Source organism: Mixophyes fleayi, chromosome 9 (assembly GCF_038048845.1).
Source record: "Mixophyes fleayi isolate aMixFle1 chromosome 9, aMixFle1.hap1, whole genome shotgun sequence".
NCBI classification, from domain to species: domain Eukaryota; kingdom Metazoa; phylum Chordata; class Amphibia; order Anura; family Limnodynastidae; genus Mixophyes; species Mixophyes fleayi.
The window spans coordinates 32,633,847-32,648,727 of NC_134410.1; positions in this window are offsets into that span (position 1 = coordinate 32,633,847).

The window sequence follows — 14,881 nt, forward strand, 5'->3', positions numbered from 1 at the left end:
GAGCTGTTTTTTACTTGTTGCCCCAATGTGATGTGCAATGACCTGTGAAATAGTTTTCTATAAATATTTATAGAAAACGCAAGTTCCGGGCTAACTATCTTATGCAGCATTTTTTGTTATTTCTTTTTTTACAGGAAACATGATAATCTGTCTCTTAACTGGAGGTATTCCATGACCTTCCATCAAAGGCATACATCTAGCGTTAAAAATTAAAGAAAGTACAATTCAGCAAATACAACCTGACATTAAAGTTGACTCATCTGAATTCAAGAAGAGTTTCTCAATAGTTTCAAACATTTAGAAATGGGTGAAAAAATTAAATATTAATAAATATTAAAAATTTAGCACCTTACCTTTACTCCTGGCAATTCATGTACACATAATACCCTAGTAACATACTGTGCAAAATTGATAATAACCCTACATCAAACAGAATGCATAATACAATAATCCATATGCACTCACTTTATATGCCGGTAAAGAGTCACAAAATTACTGTTACACAGTAAGGAAGTTGAATATATAAAAGTAAAATACAAGAGGTGGGCACTTAGTGTACATAGGATAGTGTGTGTATATATATATATATATATATATATATATGTATAAATAAAAAAAATCATATTTTTATTAATATAGATAGATTATGCCCAAGTTTCACTTTGTGAGATGATTTGCAATATTACGTAAGTACTTATATTACCAGTGGATTAATGTGCAACTGGTTTAAAAGGTATTTTTAATGTTTAGCTTGCTGTTTAAATGTTTGGTTCTTCCATTTGTTGCTGATGTTTTTGTGTATTTAAAAATCATATTTTAAAGACTTTTCTCCCTTAATACAGGGTCTTTTTAACCTTATTCTACAGCTACAAAATAAAACAAGAAAATATAAATTTCACTCACCTATATGTATAATCAATGCTTGAATAACAATTAAAACAATAAAGGCAACTTAGTGATATAGCCAATCTAAGCCATAAAGGACAATGTAGATTTTGAAGTTCATAAGGAAAGTAATATAGAGGTAGGTGATTTTATGCTACTAACATTTTTTTGTTACTACTTACAATCAATAAAAGAGTAAAATCATGAGAGATTATGGATGAAATACACATATACAAGTTTGTGAATATGTCTTTTAGATGAACTAAAATTATGGCATATCTTTTACATGTATGTTTCCAACATAACTTTAAGCTTACAATTAAAAACTATATGGTGTAAAAACCTTCAGAAAAGTCTATAATTTTAATGTATTGTTAATATAAATGTAAATATAGTTTTTTCTCTCATTAATACAGTGGCGCACGCAGGGGGGGTTTCTGAGTCTCCAGAAACCCCCCCTGCGCTAACTAAGTGGCCGCTATAGCTGCACTGTCCTATACAGCAGCCGCGGCGCTGTCAAAGAAGCGTCCGCGGCGGTGCTGTAGTGTATACAGCACCTCCGCGGACGCTTCTTAGACAGCGCCGCGGCTGCTGTATAGGACAGCGCTGAAGAAATGGAGCTGCTGTGCATGCGCAGCAGCTATCACGGGGGTGGGTTTTTTTTGGTGTTGGGGGGGAAACGACAATCCTCCGTTCGCCCCTGTAATACATGTACTATGTTATATAATGTACCTTGAGCATTTAAGGTCTGTTGCCATCTCAATTCACTTTAGTAATCTTACCTAAAGGAAAAATATTTTTGCCAAGGCATACTCCAGGGGCAAATTACTGTATGAATGATAAACAAACCTATTTCCATACAAAGCAAATGTCCAATATTTGTACATAAGCAACTTAACAGCATATCTTACTTATTTATAAAGACACCAGAGCACTTCAGTTTATATATAAGTAAATAAAATGAAAAATATAATCACACACATGAAAATCGTTATTTGAAAAATAAATCCAAGTGTAAAAAGTATGTATTAATGTGTAAAGATGCTTAAAATGCTATATGTAGTGGAAATAATGTACTTTCTAATTTAAAATATATGGATATTAAAAATCACTGGGGAGTTTAATTCTATTTACAGGCACTTGTTCAAAGTGGTGTTAAAATTGTAGATCTTCAGATGCCTTCTAAAGTATTCTCTTACTAGCATACGAGTTTGACCTGCTGTACCTCACTACTACTTGTCACTTATTGCAGGGGTAGTTTACTAAACAAGGGGCGGCATGTGATAATCAGTGGAGGGTAGCAATCAGCAGTAATTGAACCCTAAGTGCATGAGCAGCATAAAATGGCAAAAAACACCAATTGTTATGGAAACCTTATCAAAGTGAGCCTCTCACTAACCTGTGTTGTTGATGATGTAGTGGGATAGGGATGTTAAATAAATAAATAAATAAGAATTGTATATTAGCCCCCAGCTTCCAGGGCCATAAAAGGGTCGGTGCTGCATTTGCAACTTGCCAACCGACATCCCCCTCAGCCACAAGGCTCAGAGCCCCTTTGACTGTCACAGTAAGTACACACAATGATAGAGGCTTCTGAGCCACTCTTCACCCAAATCCTCCCCCGGGTGTCAGAATGCAGGGGATACTGTCAGGTGCCCCATGTCATTTTTTTCCCCACAATTTATTTCTTTACATCCACCTCTGTGCTTCTGATGGCTCATCCCTCCCTTGGGATGTCACCTTATTCTATTTGCTAGGGATCAAATATCCATCTCACCTCTCTCTCACATCCCCTACTATTCATCCCCTTTCCACTCTCCCTTTCAGTAATTTTCATCTCCACCACTCCCTTCTCTGTCCTCTCCTTACATCTCTCCCCTCTGATTCCTTCTCCCTCTTTCTCTCTTTACTTGTCCTTGAAAAATATTTCCACTTTCTTCATTGGAGAACAGGTAAGTTTTTTCTGGGGGGGGGAGATATTAATATTTTATGCGTGCTAGCAGGCGTACATATGTCATGTGGTTGCAAGTTGGCATAATAAAATGGCGGCTTGTGGAGGTATTAATTGTAAGGCGCCATCCCCGCTGATCCGCTGTCAGGCGGGGACGAACGCCTGACTTCTGTTGTAGCCGTCTCTGTGCTCTGTCGGGCGCATGCACCCTGCTTCCGTCCCGCTACTGTGCCTTGGCACACCGCCCTCCAATCATCCCCTTCCTTTCTCTATCTAAACCTGACTCTGGCGCCATTAAGGTGCCGGAGTATCAGGTTTATTCTTAGTGTTCCTGGCTTCGCTGCTCCTGTATATTGAGTTTGAGCTCCCTGCGTTCCTGATTCCTCGTTGTGACCCGGCTTGCTGACCATCCTTCATTCTGTGTGACCCATCTTGCTCCGCGACCTCGGCTTGTTGACCTCTCTTCTGGATTCTCCCTGGTACTTCGCATTCCCGATTTGGCTTGACCCGGACCGTCTGACTCTTCTACGCTACACCGGTAACTGGCTAGCAGGACCGCGACCTGCGTACCCTGTGCAGCGAAGTCCAAACCTCCTTGCGGGGGTCCCTGGCGAATACCAGGGGTATGTTAGACTCCGCACCTGTTGGTTCAGTAGCACTAATACCAGTTAGTGTCCTGCTCTATTACCCTCGAGAGGTCTTCGGCCTGACATCAATGTAATGTGGGTTGGGGACTATTAATGCAATGTGAGATCTCTATTACATGTAGTTTCAAATAAATGAATGTCTGTCTCCTTTGGGGAATTGTCAATGCTAATAACTTGATACTGAGGCTGCTTGTAGGAAATAGACCTATGTATTAAATGAGAATGCCATTAATTTAATGTCAGAGCTGGTTTGGGCGGTTGGTCTGTCCATTCAATGGTAGTGTTATTATGTTTCCGAGAATGGATTAGATCTATTTATTAAATGTGAATTAAATGTATTTAATTACTTTGCTTGTGAGGGGATATAAGTCTTTTTCTTAAAAGTGATTGATATTTATTTAATATATGGCCTAGGATGGATAGGCCTATTTATTAAATGTCAATTTATTAAATTCAGAACTGCTTGGTTCCAATAGGTCTATTAACAAAGTGGAAGTGCTATTAATTTAATTTTGGAGTTGGTTGGGGCAAGGAGGAATATTTATTAAACATAAACACTTTTAAATTAATGTCAGGCTGATTGTGGGAAAGGAGACTTAATTTATAACGTGGGTGATATTAAATTAAATTCTGGTGCAGTAGGTGTATTTATTAAATGTGAATGCTATTTATTTAATTTTGAGGTTCGTCGAGGGGGAAGAAGGCCTCTTTATTAAGTGCTAACACTATTAATTTAATATCGGGCTGGATGGGGGGGGGAAAGAGGTCTAATTTTTGCATTGATTTAATGGCGGGTTGGTTGGGTGGAGATCTAGAATGTTCACTCATTGATCGAATTTCCAAGAGGGGAACAGGCCCCAACATTCCAGGATCAAGCCAAGCAGCAATTGAGGTAGATAAAGCTGCAAGAAAAGGTAGGCTATAGCTGCAGATGCAGAGCTACTCTGACATAAAATGTAATGTAAGTGTAAGTACTTAAGGTAATAATGCTGCATTTTAGTAAGAGGCACAAATATGCTTTTTTTGTTCTACACTTAGTAAGAGGAAATCGAAATTGTCAACACCATTTAGGTTATGAACAAACTAGCATGTTCAATCCATTATTTATTGCTGGATGAGACACAATAATAAAAGTATATAATCTGCCATGCATTTATGTAAGTGTTTAATTTGCGTTCTATATGTGTTTAATAAGAGTTTAGGTGCATTTACAACAGTGTTTAATCTGCAGTTTTTAAATGTGCATCTGTGACAAACCAGGAAGTTAATATCTTGATCAAGTCAAATGCATGTGGAGACGTATATTTAAATGCTGCTTAACCAAATTTAATTGTGTTTACTTTGCGGACTCATTGATTTGAAAGTAAGAATTCAAATGCAATGACAGAGGTTGGAAACACAGAAATGAAATACAACATCAAGTTAAACATGGTTAAAAACGCGAATATGTACTGTCTCTTTAGTTCAATAATTTAAATTTTTACATGCCTTTACATGGACTTGACGTCTTCCTGAAAGAATACTACGGAATGCAAGTGGATATACAATCATTTTGAGTTTGTGTGTGTTCTGCTCAGACACCAGAACCCCTCACAATTTGATGAGCCTGTGCAAATACATAATTTGAATATTTTTAAGTTACATTGGATCCAAAGTCATGTTAGCACCAATAAGTTACAGACTGGATAATACATATCCTTCTAGGCACATGAATCAATGTCTAATTGTTAGGTGATATCTGGTAAAGGGTATTAAGCCTCATGATATAATATATCCTCTAAAACAGAGTTAGCAAGGCTATATTGTTAACATGCACAGACAGAGGAAACCAGATCTCATTACCTCATTAGAATTGCCTAGAAATAATACAGGCTAATGTCAAATGTATATAAATAGGACCCTTCTTAAGTTGTGATATTTCTAATAATCAATTTGTAGCAACTTGCATTAAGAATTATACAATAAAGAGACAATACGGCACGTAGTGGTTTTTTAACACACTTTATTTTCCTTACACAATCTATGTTTCATTATTATTATTATTATTTTATTACTATTATTATGTTTTATTTATAAGGCGCCACAAAATATCCACTGCGCTGTACATGACATTTACAGTAGAATACAATAAACAGACTGCAACGATCCATAACACATTGCATAATACATGAATCCAAAATAATACATAGACCAGGCATAATGCTAAAACAAATTACACACAGACAACTTGGGAATGCAGATCAAGTTATTTATGGGACAGTGAGAAAGAGTGGTGGTAATGTCAAAGGTGAAGTAGGCCTGGGCTAAAGAGCACAAGACTAAGGAAGCAGGCCAAGAGGTACAGAGGGTGATGGAATAGTAGAAGGAGCACACCAGGAAATAGGGCCCTGCTCCTGAGAGCTCACATCCTATTATTAGTATTTTGCTGGCTTTTAATTATAACTGTTAAATAATTAGATTTCAATATTTCTTATAAAAGTTATGTTTTAGTGAAGCCTGGCTCCCATTTGTGCACCACAGCAAATGTAACATTTTTGTATTCTTCCTGTTTGAGTTATCCTACTTTCAGCAAGGGGTGGCACAATTTAGTATGCTCCTGCCATAAGAAATTGCTAAATTGTGCCCCCTCCACAGTCACCGCCACCTTGATACATTAGTTCATTTGCATATCCATAAACATATTGCTATTGGGTAAAAACAAGAGCAAAGCATTAAAAAGAAGGGAAAAAGTGACATCTAGCCACACTGATGAATTACTTTTATTGATTATTGATATTACTTGTTCTATTCTAAGCAGTTGGAGGTTTATCATGTTTGTAGCACACACCTGGCTTACACACTAGCAAAAATTATAATTGAACCCCCTAGAAGGTGGTAACTTTTCTATGTATAATGCAATCGCCGTGTGTAATACCCTGTATCTCCTCCTACAACCAGCAAATAATAAACTGCTGATGAGTCTTCTTTACCTCTACCACCGTTTATTCTTCTTTTTGTATAAATTCAGCCATTGTCTTTGCCTAGTAACTTGGTGAATCACAAGCTTCTGGGAAATGCCAGCACCCACCCTCTATCTCATCTCATCAAAATATCTAAAACCTATTTGCAGTGATGTGTCCCCTTTAAATGCACACACACAAAAAAAAAGGTAATTTCGTAATTATTTTAATGGAACTTCAGCTGCTGAGCAATTATCACCACTAATTTATATTAAGTGCACTTTAACTCGAAGATTGCACTCTCTAGGATTCTTCCTTCGGTCTGATCATCAATCTTTAAAACGACTAGTTCTAATTCTGTTGACCTCCCGCTATCATTGTTTGTAGTTGCAGGAATTAAAAAAAATGTCATTTGAAAACAAGTACAGTTTGATGTTTTATAGTTAAGCTGATTTTTAAGTCTTTTAGTGTAATGTGAAATAAGACATTTTAGAAATGTTATCTCCACATTGGCGTAAAGGTATCATTCAATTCTAAAGGGGATGCATAATTCTTTTAAAGTTGCAATTGGCTGGGAGAAGCTGAAGCAAGAGTATTATGTGCATTTGATTGGTTGTTTGCTAAGTCTACTAACCATGTGATTCATTCTCTTGCTCACAACCAATCTGCCATTGGCTCAAGTGTCCAGGATTTATCCCACTTAACAGTCCATAGCGGGAAATAAGGGGCATTTAAAAACAAGAAAGGAATAAGAGAAAGTCATCATCTATTGATTTGTCATAGAAAATGTATGGACTTGCAGGGAAAACCTACAATCAAAATGTTCTAGAATGTCTACCATGACCAGAGTCCATTCATAATGCCTCTCCTCATTTTGCTACATATTTATTTGCATTTTAGGAAACATGCTAAATGTTGACACTCTATCTTATTCTGGATAAAATGGGTCGAAGTTTAATAGATCTATATAAATTACTTTGGAATATAACTCCTGTTTTTTTTAAATGCAATGAACTGTCAAGATTGCAATTAGCTCATTCTCCTTTTTCCTATCTTAGTAAAAGTGCATCCTAAGTATGTGATAGAGAAAATCAGGGATCCTAGATGTTGGATTCCAGATCAAAATAATATGTAATCTACTAGAAGGAATATGGACCAGTAAAGAGATCTTGGATTACAGCCTCGAACATTCATGTTCAACAAATGAAAAGTTGTTTCCCTCCTCAGAGATAGGACAGTGAAATACAACAATCTCATCCTACCTGGCCCTGATGAAGTGCATTTCTGTGAAACACGTTGTCCACAGTGTTGGACTGGCCCACCAAGGTAGGGGTAATTTCCCCAGTGGGCCCCACTACCTAGTCGCTCTGCCCTCTATCAGTGGGGACAGAACCCACTCTCTGAGACAATGGGGGACAGTGGACAGTGAGCCCTGTTGCGATGCTGGGCAGTCATGTCACAATGCTTACCAGTGAGGATGCGATGAAGCTGAGCCAGGAGGCGCAGCCGAGAGGTGGACAGTGATCCCCTGCTGCAACGCTGGGCAGTGACTAGTGAGGCTGCAACACAGACTAGTAACTTTGTGATGAAGGTGAGCCGAGAGGAGCAGCATGCAGCCAGGGAAAGCCGGAAAGAGAAACAGGCGTTCATAAATGATGAAATAGTTCACTTCCTTCCTATTTTTCTATGAGAAAGTATTATCACTGCTTACAATTATAGTTAGACAGCCTGGGAAAAATACCACCCAGCTAGCAGAAAAGGTGTTCAATATCCATTGTGGCTACTGCATACAATTATTGTGTTTGCACAGCATTTTATTTCAATTTGAACATGTTTTGTAACAGTATTATTTAAATATCTTTTCAATATTAAATATATTAAATATGCAGCTTCCATTATCATGTCCATTTTTTATGTTTATGTTATTTTGCATAGAAAGCCTTATTTCTTTGTATGTTTCATTTATTAAAAGGAGCAATGCTGCTATTTTGCTTTCTTTTCTATAGATTCAAAGGAAACTGTGTCCCGAGTGGACAGATTATCAAAGCGTATAGTAGAAAAATTTACAAAGCAATAATGTTTGAACAAATCATTTCTTAGACATTGTACAGACCTTTTTTAAAAACATTTTTAAAACATTATTACTGCTAGAAATCCATACAACGCCAGCATACCCTGAATCACTGTACAAAGTAAACAGTACCTACAGGGCACTATAACATTTATATGTTTCTACTATTTACACCACATGGAGACTCAACAAGAGTGAGAACTCTTCTCAAAAGAACTGATAATTGAAAGAGTTGTTCTAACATCACAGATTAATAAGTTATTGAATCTCAAGGTGAGATAGCCTGTGAGTTGAAGCACATTAGGGCCAGTTTACTAATATCCCTTTTAAGTGCAGAGTTTTCACTCAATCACAATAAGCAGACACTAATTTTATCTCCCTTAATGCTCTGCCTCTTTGCTTTTCTCAGTATACGTCCCTTCTCTTGGTGAAATTAATTAATTTGCTGATGCGACCTAGGGTACCAGCTAATTACTGACAACACCCAAATCTACCTCTCTTCCCTAGAATTCCTATATACTATGTAATGTGACTAATTTTCTCTCTGCTATTTCCACATGGCTGTCCCAAATAATACTGAACATGTCAAAAACAGAGTTTATCAACTTCCCTCATCCGAATGTCACAAACTCATCATCACCATTTATTTATATAGTGCCACTAATTCCCAATTAACAGAACACTGACAGCAGCTTCTTCCGAATGCACAGGTGTCTGGCAATAGTGCCTGACGTCAGTGCACCCTCAATGAATTTTTATTTAAAGCGCCAATGTCGGGACCACGCAGGTTAACTGTTAAGAGAGGGGTCCCGACATTGCCGCTTTAAATAAGAATTCATTGAGCCAGCACTGACGTCAGACACTACTGCCGGACACCTGTACATTCGGAAGAAGCTGCTGTCAGTGTTCTAATAGGATCGAATATGTGGACAGTCGCTGATCAGGTAAATCTCTGTATATTCTTGTCGTTGTCTTCTCCAATCGTTTTTCTTTTGTAGGTGTCGGATTTAGCAGCTTCAGTGAAGCGTACCCCACCCATATATCCAGGCCTGGCATTGTATAAGTTCGGGCTTATTTCAGCTCTATCAGGCCTGAATGTGCTTTGATGCTTATTTGGATATCCGTCACCGACTTTTGCTAATGTGTTCAGTTATTCTGACATAATTCTGTCAAACAATGTCATAGTTAGAGGATCACTCTTCTGCAATTTCTGAATAAGATTTTTTTTATATCTTTGTATCAACATATCAACAAGAAAAGCAAATGACACCACTCGAAAGGAAGCCATAAAACATTTGCTATTAAACATTAATGAAAATAATGGCATATCAGGGGTATCTAAAATAAGCAATACAATAATGAAATGGTTACAGCTGCTTTATTGAAGGTTCCTGATTGATATCAGTTTTAGTTTATTGTATTATTGAGTTCTGCTTGTTATTGGATTTAAGAATTGCCCATGTGGAACATCAAGGCATCAGAACACATTTCCCAATCTCTCCCTGTTATATCGGAAAAAAGAAAACACATTGATTCACTGAATGAAACATTGATTCTGCATCAGTGGGATATTTCTTTTACAAGTTAGGTCAGCAGATTTTGTGTACCATTGAGACTATTACACACCACTGACATCTGGGTGCAAAATAATTCCATTTTTCATACATTAAACATTGCAGCAAGTCTATAAATAATGTAATGATTTCCTCTACTTTAGTTGAAGACACTGGAAACAAGTACCTAAGTCCCTTGATCTCAGCAAATCCCGGGAATAGCTATATGGTTAATATTTTAATTGTTAATTGTTTAAATGTCCTCATGAAGAATTAACAATTATTCTAAGGTACAGCAATTTATGGGTGTACAGTGTTTATTACTGCACAAATGAAAAGCTATAAGTTCATTTGTATCACATACCTCCTTATATAACTATCTTAATGATTGCAACTGGTCCAAAAAGTGACAACTTTCTAAATGTAGCATTATCCACAGCAATGGTTTAGATTTATATCAGAGACTTGACATTTATAATGCTTTAAGTCTAGGGCAGCACAGTGGCCTAGTGGTTAGCACCTCTGCCTCATAGCACTGGGGTCATGGAAGCATGTGAGAGAAAAGTTGGTGGACAGAGGGGGCATGTGAGACTAAAGGTGATAGGCAGATGGACTTTGTTCTGAAATTTGAACCTCCGCTCTAGAAAACCTGCATTTGCTCCTGGGTAGCAGTGTAGCCTGTACAGTGTTCTGTATCAGACATCAATGCATATGCACATCAGTGGCCTGTAGCCTTGCCAGTCAGGTAAGAGTCATTATTTATATTTTACAATAGCCAAGTGTGTAAGGGGCTTAGAAGTGAGTATTGGGAAAGGTGGTGGGGGCTGGAGGCCCCCACCTCCAGCCCCCAATACAGGACCAGTGCTGAGAATCCTTGCACTGGTCCTGTACATTTTTAAACTTAGCAAGTGTAAAATAGGAAATGTGCCAGATTATATCAGTAGTATGAATATATATACGTACAGCTATTAAAAAATTAATACATTTCTAAATACTTAATGTGACAAGAAAAATGTAATGTCTTAAGAACTCAATTTTTTTTTAAAAAAGTTTTACTAGTGCATGCAGTCGAATGGTTCTGGATTGTTTTAGACTTTCTGTACTATAACGCCGCTTTTGGTTTTACATCCACAGATGCTTGTTTCATGCCCGTGGTACATTCTGCCTGAGCTGCGGGCACTGTAGCTTCACTAGCTGTAAGAATAAAAATCATTGATTGCTTTATTGAACACTAATATTAGTATACACTGAGAATTTCCCAAATGCTTGATGAATCATGAAAGCTGTTGCTTGTGTTCATGGTCTGTTGGGCTTTCAGGAAAGTGTCAGTGTGTACTGACATTGCATTTAGTATAGCATACGTTTTTTTTCACTCAATACAAATTACACAGTACATATTTTTTCAAATGAAAACCACTACCATATTATTATGCTGCAAACACCATAGGCTGGAGATTGCACAACAAACTAGAGCTAATTTTAAAATGTGAGCCGCTATATAGTTTGTTGAGCAGAGCCTATTCCATTTGCAAGTATGCAAAGCAGATCCAAATCTGGTAGGTAATATAAATCTATATTTATACAAATGTGGACAGCTCAATACACTGAAGGATACACAAACTTGGCCAACACAACTAGGGGGCACATTTATCAATGTTCTGCAAAAGTGAGAAATAGTTATCAATCCTTATCGCATGGATAAGGATTGAACTATTTTCTCAAATTTATGAACAACAGATCACAGAAACAGCAGTTCCGAAAAACTGCTGTTTCTGTGATAAAAAAAAATCATACTTACCCCCCTCTTTGGAAGTGCTGTCTCCGGGTCTTCTCCTCGTTCTCTTCATTCTTCAATTGCGCATGTGCAGTTCCAAGGACTGCACATGCGCACAAAGATCCCCTCTCTGTCTCTGCAACTATCGTTGCAGAAGGCGAGTGGTGAGTGACAGGGAGGGATCATGTGTTCCCTCCACACATGCCCTGTCCGGCTCTGCTCTTCGGAGCAGAGCTGACAGCATTGGATTTTTTTCAATTTTGATAATGTACGCCAGCTTCATTAACATGACAAGTTCCCAAAAAAAATTTTTTCGGGACTTGTTAGATTGCGGCCAGAGCAGTCACCATACTGTTGAATGGTGACTGCTCACAAAAACGATCAGGAGTGCAAAGCAGCAGATATCCATGATATCTGCTGTGATGCACCTTTAATAAATTTGCAGAGGGCACATCGGGACCTGATTTCCAAGGTAAGTGCATGATAGTGCACTACCGTGATTTCTTAAATATACCCCAAGGGGATTAATCACACTCCTCATGAAATGCACAAAAATAGAAAGAAGCAGTTGGTGCTCAACATAAAGGACAGTACAGAGAAAGGTATGCAAATATGCAAACTTAATGGGATTGATTGTAGGGATGTGCACCGGCGACTTTTGAGGTCTCGTGTTTTGTGTTTTGGATCCGGATTTTCGTTATTTTTGAGGTTCGGATTTGTCTCGCAAAACACTTGACGAAAGGTCTCGGTTCGGATTTAAGGTATTGGATTCGGATTTTTTTTGAAAAAAACATAAAAAGTTTAAAAATCAAGTTTTTGGGCTTATTTTCACTCCTAGGCTATTATTAACCTCAATAACATTCAATAACAAGCATTTCCACTAATTTACAGTGTATTCTGAACACCTCACAATATAGTTATTAGTCCAAAACGTTGCAACAAGGTATCTTTCTGGACTGCGTAGAGGAGTGGGTCACCACAATATATATTAAAAACCCTGAACTTTTATGATTCGCACCAATAAATGTACCTGGACTGCGTAGAGGAGTGGGTCACCACAATATCTTAAAAACCCTGAACTTTTATGAATCGCACCAATAAATGTACCTGGACTGCGTAGAGGAGTGGGTCACCACAATATCTTAAAAACCCTGAACTTTTATGAATCGCACCAATAAATGTACCTGGACTGCGTAGAGGAGTGGGTCACCACAATATATATAATAAGAAAACCATCAACTGGTTTGATTCGCACCAATAAATGTACCTGGACTGCGTAGAGGAGTGGGTCACCACAATATATATAATAAGAAAACCATCAACTGGTTTGATTCGCACCAATAAATGTACCTGGACTGCGTAGAGGAGTGGGTCACCACAATATATTAAAAACCCTGAACTTTTATGAATCGCACCAATAAATGTACCTGGACTGCGTAGAGGAGTGGGTCACCACAATATCTTAAAAACCCTGAACTTTTATGAATCGCACCAATAAATGTACCTGGACTGCGTAGAGGAGTGGGTCACCACAATATATTAAAAACCCTGAACTTTTATGATTCGCACCAATAAATGTACCTGGACTGCGTAGAGGAGTGGGTCACCACAATATATATAATAAGAAAACCATCAACTGGTTTGATTCGCACCAATAAATGTACCTGGACTGCGTAGAGGAGTGGGTCACCACAATATATTAAAAACCCTGAACTTTTATGAATCGCACCAATAAATGTACCTGGACTGCGTAGAGGAGTGGGTCACCACAATATCTTAAAAACCCTGAACTTTTATGAATCGCACCAATAAATGTACCTGGACTGCGTAGAGGAGTGGGTCACCACAATATATTAAAAACCCTGAACTTTTATGAATCGCACCAATAAATGTACCTGGACTGCGTAGAGGAGTGGGTCACCACAATATATATAATAAGAAAACCATCAACTTGTTTGATTCGCACCAATAAATGTACCTGGACTGCGTAGAGGAGTGGGTCACCACAATATATATAATAAGAAAACCATCAACTTGTTTGATTCGCACCAATAAATGTACCTGGACTGCGTAGAGGAGTGGGCACTGGGCACCACAATAAAATATATAAAAAACCTTCAACAGGTCTGCATTACACTACACATACGGCTGCTCCTCCATCCTCTCCATCATATACATGTTGGAGTTTTAGCGTGTGACAACCTCTTGTTTTTGATAATGTCAGTGCATTTTGAATATTTTTCAATTTGCCCCACACCACTGAATGTACTTTATCTATGATACGCATCTATCTATCTTGACTGCGTAGTGTGGTGGCCCCGGTACACAATTTGGTACCGGGGCCACAATAAAATAAATACACCCTCCACGTGTCAGAATTCCACCAAACAAGTATCTGGACTGCGTAGTGGGGTGGCCCCGGTACCCAACTTGATACCGGGGCCACAATACCTCCTCCAAACATGCTACAGACAATTCGTCATTGAGATCCCATTAAGTATGTTAAAGACAGAAAGGGTCCAAGTGTTATTAGTTGACTTTGTAAAGAAAAAAACTGTCCCTGTTGCACATAGTCGTGCAATGAAGACTTACTTTTTCATTTAAAGGCACGATCTTTCAAGTGTAGTGTTTGTAAGTCTAAGTCATATTATACTTTTGGTAAAATTGGTTTTTTTTGTTCCTCTTTATGTTAATTAATTAGTAATAGAATTAAAGTAGGAAATAGAATTAAATAGAATTAAAGTAGGAAATAGAGTGGTATAGAGTTGTAGTGTGGTATAGATAGAGTGGTCCACACAATATAATAATAAAACCCTCAACTGGTCTGAATTCCACCAAACAAGTATCTTGACTGCGTAGTGTGGTGGCCCCGGTACACAATTTGGTACCGAGGCCACAATTTAATTTAAAAACCCTCCACGTGTCGGAATTCCACCAAACAAGTATCTGGACTGCATAGTGGGGTGGCCCCGGTACCCAATTTGATACCGGGGCCACAATACCTCCTCAAAACATGCTCCAGACAATTCGTCATTGACAGACCCCAGACAGACAGGGTCGT